This window comes from Aegilops tauschii, chromosome 5, assembly GCF_002575655.3.
Source record: "Aegilops tauschii subsp. strangulata cultivar AL8/78 chromosome 5, Aet v6.0, whole genome shotgun sequence".
Lineage (NCBI taxonomy): Eukaryota > Viridiplantae > Streptophyta > Magnoliopsida > Poales > Poaceae > Aegilops > Aegilops tauschii.
In genome coordinates, this window is record NC_053039.3 from 109,448,918 (window position 1) to 109,456,092 (window position 7,175).

At 47.6% G+C, this 7,175-nt stretch overlaps 1 long non-coding RNA gene across 1 annotated transcript; it reads right to left on the minus strand.

Annotated features, from left to right (window-relative positions):
- Window positions 1–3,402: 3,402 nt before the first annotated feature.
- On the minus strand, window positions 3,403–4,447 carry LOC141023306 (uncharacterized). Its single transcript, XR_012184236.1, has 2 exons — window positions 4,206–4,447; window positions 3,403–4,113 (listed from the first exon to the last, which is right to left on the minus strand). It is a non-coding gene; the product is annotated as an uncharacterized lncRNA (long non-coding RNA).
- Between the last annotated feature and the right edge of the window lie 2,728 nt (window positions 4,448–7,175).

Below are 7,175 nucleotides of genomic sequence, written 5' to 3' on the forward strand. Positions count from 1 at the left end.
CGCACGACGTTCTACTGTAAGAGAGTCGGTCGTTGCCGCGCAAGCGGATGTGGTTTGTTTACCAGAAACTAAAATTGAGAATTTCTCCCCTTACTTGGTTTGGCAATTTCTTGGAGCAAAGTTTGATGAGTACCGCTTCCTGCCCGCTAATGGGACACGCGGGGGGATTCTAGTTGTTTGGAACCCCTCGAAAGTAACCGTAGATTCTGATTTCATTGGTGAATTCTGTCTCGGTTAGGATGTCATACGGAGGCTCCTCCGCCTTCTGGATCACTTCGGTGTACGGCCCGCAGGAGGAGAGGGATAAAATTCGTTTTCTGGAGGAGCTCAAAAACACTCATACCACTGCTCTAGGTCCTTGGGCAATCATGGGAGACTTTAATCACATACTTGAGGCGAAGGACAAAAATAATCAGAACCTCCACAGACGCTTGATGGGCAAGTTCAGACGGTTGGTCGATGACCTGCAGCTAGTGACATCCTGCTCAATGGTCGCTCTTTCACATGGTCAAATGATAGATACAACACTGTCCTAAGCGGCCTGTGGACGAAATCAAATCACAGAATGAACTCCTCATAAAACTATTTCACGCAGCTGATCTTTTTGTGTGACGCCCGACACGAAGGCGCCACACTACACTGTGCAACGCCTCACAGATAGGCGCTACACGCCTGGCCAGCGTTGCACCCCAGACTGCCTAAAAATTACTAAGTCATTGTGCAAAGCCTAAGAGCTAGGCGCTGCACTGTATAGTGTGGCGCCTAGCTCTCAGGCGCTGCACTAGTGGTTGCACTATAAAATGAAGCAACCACTGGTGCAACGCCTAGAAGCTAGGCGCTACACTGTATAGTGTGGCGCCTAGATCTCAGGCACTGCACACTGACTTAGTAATTTTTGAATCACACGGGTGCGACGCTGGCCAGGCGTGTAGAGCCTATCTGTGAGGCGTTGCACAGTGTAGTGTGGCGCCTTCGTGTCGGGCGTCACACGAAAAGGTCAGCCGCGTGAAATAGTTTCACGGGCAGTTCATTGTGTGATTTGATTTCATCTATAGGTCAAATTTGTCAATTTTGCCGTCCTAAGCAAGATCGGTAGAGTTCTTCGATCGATTGAATGGCCTGATCTTTTCTCCGGATGTTTTCTGAAGGGGCTGTCTTCTGCTCTTTCAGATCACTGTCCTCTCCTCCTTTCCACCATGGTCAAAGCCTATGAATGTAAAAGATTCAGGTTCTAAAAAATTTGGACTAAAAAAGAAGGATTTCTTGAGACGGTGGAGATGGCTTGGAACAATCCAGATGGGGAAGCCATATCTAACCCAATTCTGTGTTTCAGTGCCAAACTTAAACATACAACCAAAGCCCTTCAAAGTTGGAGCGCCAAGAAATTTGGTGATTTGAAGGAACAAATTGTATGGGCCAAGACCATTATTGATCACTTGATCAAGCGGAAGAGGGTAGAATTTTATCCTTCAGAGAGAGGTGGCTTAGGAGAGAGTTGAAGAAAAAGCTTCTCGGCCTTTGCACGATTGAGAGGGCCATGGCAAGACAGAGGTCCAGAATCACTCGGCTTCGTTAAGGAGATGCGAATACTTCGTACTTCAAAATTCAAGCTAATCACAGGAAAAGGAAGAACTTCATTGGCTCTTGGTCGGATGGGTCATCGGTCATTTCCTCTCATCGATAGATTTGGGACCCCAACAGCCGGACAAGGAACATTAGATCTTGATTTCTTGGGTGTAAATCAATCTGATTTGAGCAGGATGGAATTGCCTTTCACCGAAGAGGAAGTCAGGGAGGCGATCATGGACATGCCAAAGGAGAAAGCACCAGGGCCGGATGGGTATAATATCACTTTCTACAGCAAGTGTTGGCAGGTAATCAAGAAGGACCTAATGGCTGTCTTCAACTGCCTTCATACACGCATCACCTTGGGGTTCGACAAAATCAATGGGGCACACCTTATTTTGCTCCCTAAACGATCTGGGGCTGCGGAACCAAACGATTCCCGTCCGATCAGCCTCGTTCACAGCCTTGCGAAAATCATTTCGAAGGTCCTTGCCAGAAGGTTGGCTCTGGTTCTACCTTCGATCATGGGGGAAAACCAAGGCACATTTTTGAAAGGTCGTTCATTGCATGTGAATTACAAGATGGTACGAGAATCAGCCAAGTTTCTAAAGAAAAGGAGATGCAAAAGTATTCTGCTGAAATTAGACATTGCAAAGGCCTTCGACACCGTCACCTGGCAGTTCTTGCTTGAATTGCTTAAAAATATCGGCTTCGGACCTAATTGGTGTGATTGGATTGCCACGATTCTCAGGATGGCATCCACCAGGATACTTCTAAATGGCATCCCCGGTACTAGCTTCTATCATGGTGTGGTTTAAGACAGGGAGACGCCCTCTCACCCATGCTGTTTACTATTGTCATGGATTCGCTTTGCAAACTTTTTGATAAGGCTGAACAAAGCGATATTTTGGAGCCCTTCAACAATAGACACTATCAACCAACGTATATCCATATACGCTAATGACGTTATCCTATTTTTGAAGGCTAAAAGTGAGGAAGTTGCTGCAACTAAACTGCTGCTGAATATTTTCAGTTGTTCATCAAGACTTCGATGTAACCTTAGCAAGAGCTTGTTGTCCTCTATATTCTGTGAGGAAGATCAGATTGAAGCCTTCCGTAACATCCTTTTAGTTGTAAGGTTGAAAAGCTGCCGATTAGCTATCTAGGGCTGCCCTTGAGTCTGAAGAAACTCCGCAAAGAAGACTTCTAGTGTCTCATGGACAAGCTTAGGAGCAGGTTAGGTCCTTGGCGGCATTGGCTTTCTCCAGCTGAGTGGTCATTTGATACTTGTTCAGGCAGTTCTATCGGCAGTTCCAATATTCCACTTAATGTCCCTGGACCCCTCGCCATGGTTGTTTAAGGCGATTGATAAAATAGATGCGTGCGTGGGTGAGGGGGGTAGGAAACTGATTGTCCGGGAGGCGGACGAAGAGAGGGCAGAATGTGGTCCTTTCGCGGGAAAAAGGAACCTTGGTTCTTTTTAGATAGTATAGATACAGACCAGCCTAAGAAGTATTCCTAGTATGCAGTTATGGATATAGTAGTAGGCAGTCACTGCCCCCACTAGACCTCGTGGTTATTCTGATAATTCCAAAACAAAACAAAGGAAGGCCAACCAGGCGGGGTCCAAGCAGAACAGAAAAAAAAAACTTAGGGTAGCTCAAGCAAATGGCTTATGTGTCGCCAAAGAAATACGTCATATATATTATCATGCCATAAATAAGGATCATGCTCTGGGGATAATTATATATCGTATAGTTTGCTTAACTACTTTGTTGCATTTGGCATTTGTGCCAAGGCACAGCGGGTCAGCAGTAACATCAGTAGAAGGTCTGATAGAGAAAATGAAGGTTTGATGCATAAAGATGAAATTTTGCTCGTATTGTACATAACAGAGAGAAGATCTACTAAGTTTTCAAGCTGAAAAAAGTAATTTTGGTTCAAACTACAAGCTTTTGATCGATAATCCAATAAAAAACAGAACATAACAGAAAAGAAGATGAATACAACCTGCTAGCACAGTCGTGGCTTGCAAGGGCTGCACACTTCAATTCAACTTCCGGCAAACTGTCGAGCTATTCGACTTTCTCAGGCAGTCCCAGATCCTTGTTGCTGTCGTCGTCTGACTGTGGGGCCAGCGCGAAGCGGCAGACAGGGCAGATGCGGTTAAGGCGAAGCCAGTCGAAGATGCATCGCTGATGGAAGGAGTGGTAGCAGGGCATCATCCTGAGCTTCTTGCCGCCGTCGACGAATTCCTCGAGGCATACGGCGCAGTCCTGTTCCCTTGCTTCTCCCACGGTCAGCACCTGCAGACCCAACATGGCCTTTTTAGAGGCTGGGTCACTGCATACATCGTCGGCGGCTCGCCTCCGCTCTTCCAGGTTCCTCAACAGGAAATCCTGGGACATCCGCTGACGAAGCTGTGTCCGATATGCGTCCGGACCTTCGGTTTCCCTCCCGAATCCTTCGATGAGGGATCCTTGTTCGCCAAATCGTGCGACCAGGGAATCATAGTATTCCCCTTCCATTGATAGATCTGGCCCAGCTCTGTCAAAGACAAGCCGAGGGAGAAGTAATTGCCTTAAAAATGCATAGGAGAATCAATCTATCATCTTGCTAGATTAATTGTAAACGCCCACCTCTGAGAACTCTGAGCCTCTTAGGCGGGGTGGAGGCAGATCGGTCGACGGCGGACTCTCGTCGGTGGCGGCCGGCAAAACGTCGTTTGGTATGGCTCCGAAAATAAATCCTACCAGACCAGGTGTCTTTTACAATCGCGTGAGACCCCACTCATAAGATGACACGTGTTTAGCACCCAGATCGAAACATCTTCTTCCCCGAAGATATCCCAACTCCCAAGGCGAGCAAGGTGTTTTTTTTTAGGATGGCGAGCAAGGTGTTTAAACCGTAGAGTTCCGACTACTCGCAGCTTCTCTTGTATCTCCTTAATCCCAATTAGTGCGCAGCATCATCTAGCGAGTGAGACTCGGAACCAATCGCCCAATTGGTGATGGCTACTGGCAGAAATTTTGATCATAGCATTCACTTCTGTTAGCCCAAATGCTAAGTGTCACACGTGTGCACAAAGCGTTTCGGTCCTGACGTTATTTACAACTAAAGTTGGTATAAAAAAACAAATTAAAAAAACTAAAATTCATCATCCGAAAAAGAAGTTGCCATACTTAATAACTATAGTTATCATCATCAAGTCACTAAACTTGTCATAAAAGACATTCGGAGTTGCCATGTGTTCGTGTCACACATATGGTACTTATCAGGGCCCATTAGAATTAGAGCATCCAAAGCCGCTGGACTTGGCAAATTCGGCCCCCTATACGCCTCTTAGGCACGTCCGGGCGCACCCACGGACACCGTAGGACAGCCTCTCATATGGGTTACCGCACATCCACATACTTCAAATGCGGAGCCTCAAATCCATGCAGTCTATGCACATTCATCATACAATACAAATTGTCCCAATTCAAGGGTTCAAAACAAAGCAAAAAAAAGTTCAATAATTCGGACAATGCCAAACTGAAATCAATGCCCGAGTGATGGATCACTTGCTGGCTGGCCGGATCACTCGCCGGACGCCATCCATGCCGCCTGCTTCGAGACCATCCTTGCGTCCTGCTCTGCCCACGCTCCGCCTGCATCCTTGTTGCATGCTTCGCTGCTGCCCTAGCCTCCTCGTACTCCCTACGGCCGCTGATCCCCTTCTTCTCCGCAAGCCATTTCTTTGCATGCTCATCCAAGAGGGTTTCGTTCACCAACATGATCTGCGCATCCTCCACGTCCCATGTGATCTGCAACATCTCCTTCTCAAGCTCAATCTCTCCAAATGTCTTAGCCTTCTCAAGCTCCCATTTGATCGCCACCTCTTGCTTCTCCAACTCGATCTTCTCCATCTCAATTTTCAGCTTCTTCTCCGCCCTCTTTCGGTCCCAATACATCCTCTCCTTTTGCGCATCCGACATGAGCTTGTACATCTCCTCTTTCTTGTCCCCCCTCGACAAAAAATGCCCATCCATGTGAAGGACATTTTTGTAGACGCGATGTCAGGGGAGGCCATTGCCTTCTCCCACTTGTTTCCCATGACATGCTAGTTATCCTTTGGCACGGTGGCTCATCCATTCTCCATGACAAGATCGTTCTCTTCATCGCCCAACCCAATTGATTGGTGGGAGCTTGGGCCATCATTCCTCTTCTTGTCAGCCTTGAGATCGGCCACAAGTTGTGTCCACTTTGGTCGGCCATTCAATATGATCCAACAATGGCTAAAAGCAAATGGCTTCTTCTCCATTTCGTGATACATAGTGGCCGCCACTGTTGTCTAGCAAACAAATATATGTATGAGTATAATAATGCAAAACAAACAAGCATATGCAAATGATGACAAGATGAAGTATCTTATGTGAGTTGCCACTCCCATCCCACTTTGAGGGCGACCGGGCACTTGTGCGTAGTACCCGACGAACTTGTTCACTTCCCCTTGAATGATCATCCATCGATGTTGGAGAGATGCCACATTGCGGATGGTGACGATAGGATGCGGCTCCACATATTCCTTCCAAATCTTCTCCCGATACTTGTTGCCCTTTTGCTCGGTGCCGCATATTGGATCCATTGTTGTGACTAACCAAGTTTTGACCAAGATATCCTCAAAAGTTGAGAATGTGAGAGTTGGGAACGTAGCATGGAAAACAAAAAATTCTACGCACACGCAATGATCTATCCATGGAGATGCATAGCAACGAGGGGGAGAGTGTATCTACGTACCCTCGTAGACTGTAAGAGGAAGCGTTTAACGCGGTTGATGTAGTCGAACTTCTTCGCGCTTCAATAGATCAAGTACCGAACGCACAACACCCGCGCGTTCTACACACGTTCAGCTCGGTGATGTCCCTTGCCTTCTTGATCCTGCAAGACGTCGAGGTAGTAGATGAGTTTCATCAGCACGACGGCGTGGTGACGGTGATGGTGAAGTGATCCTCGCAGGGCTTCACCTAAACACTACGAAAATATGACCGAGGGTGTAAACGGTGGAGGGGGGCGCCGCACACGGCTAGGCAATTGTCTGGTGTGTGCTAGGGGCGCCCCCACACATATATATAGGTGGGAGGGAGAGGGGAGAGGCCAGGAGGCGCCCCAAGTAGGACCGAATCCTACTTGGGTTCCTCCTAGGCCGCCCCCTTCCTTATTTACCGGAGGGGGAAGGAAAGAGGAGGGAGGTGGGAAGGAAGGGGGAGGCCGAATCCCCCCTTTCCTTCTCCCTTCCCCTCTTTCCTTCTCCTCTGGTGCGGCTCATATGGGGGGCGCACCAGCCCCTTGTGGCTGGTGCGTTTCCCCTCTTGGCCGATATGTACCCGGTACCCCCCGGAACACTTCCGGTGTCCGAATACTATCGTCCTATATATCAATCTTTACCTCTCGACCATTTAGAGACTCCTCGTCATGTCCGTGATCTAATCAGGGAATCCAAAAAACATTCAGTCACCAAATCACATAACTCATATAATATAATATTGTCATCGAACGTTAAGCGTGCGGACCCTACAGGTTCGAGAACTATGTTGACATGACCGAGACACATCTCTGGTCAATAACCA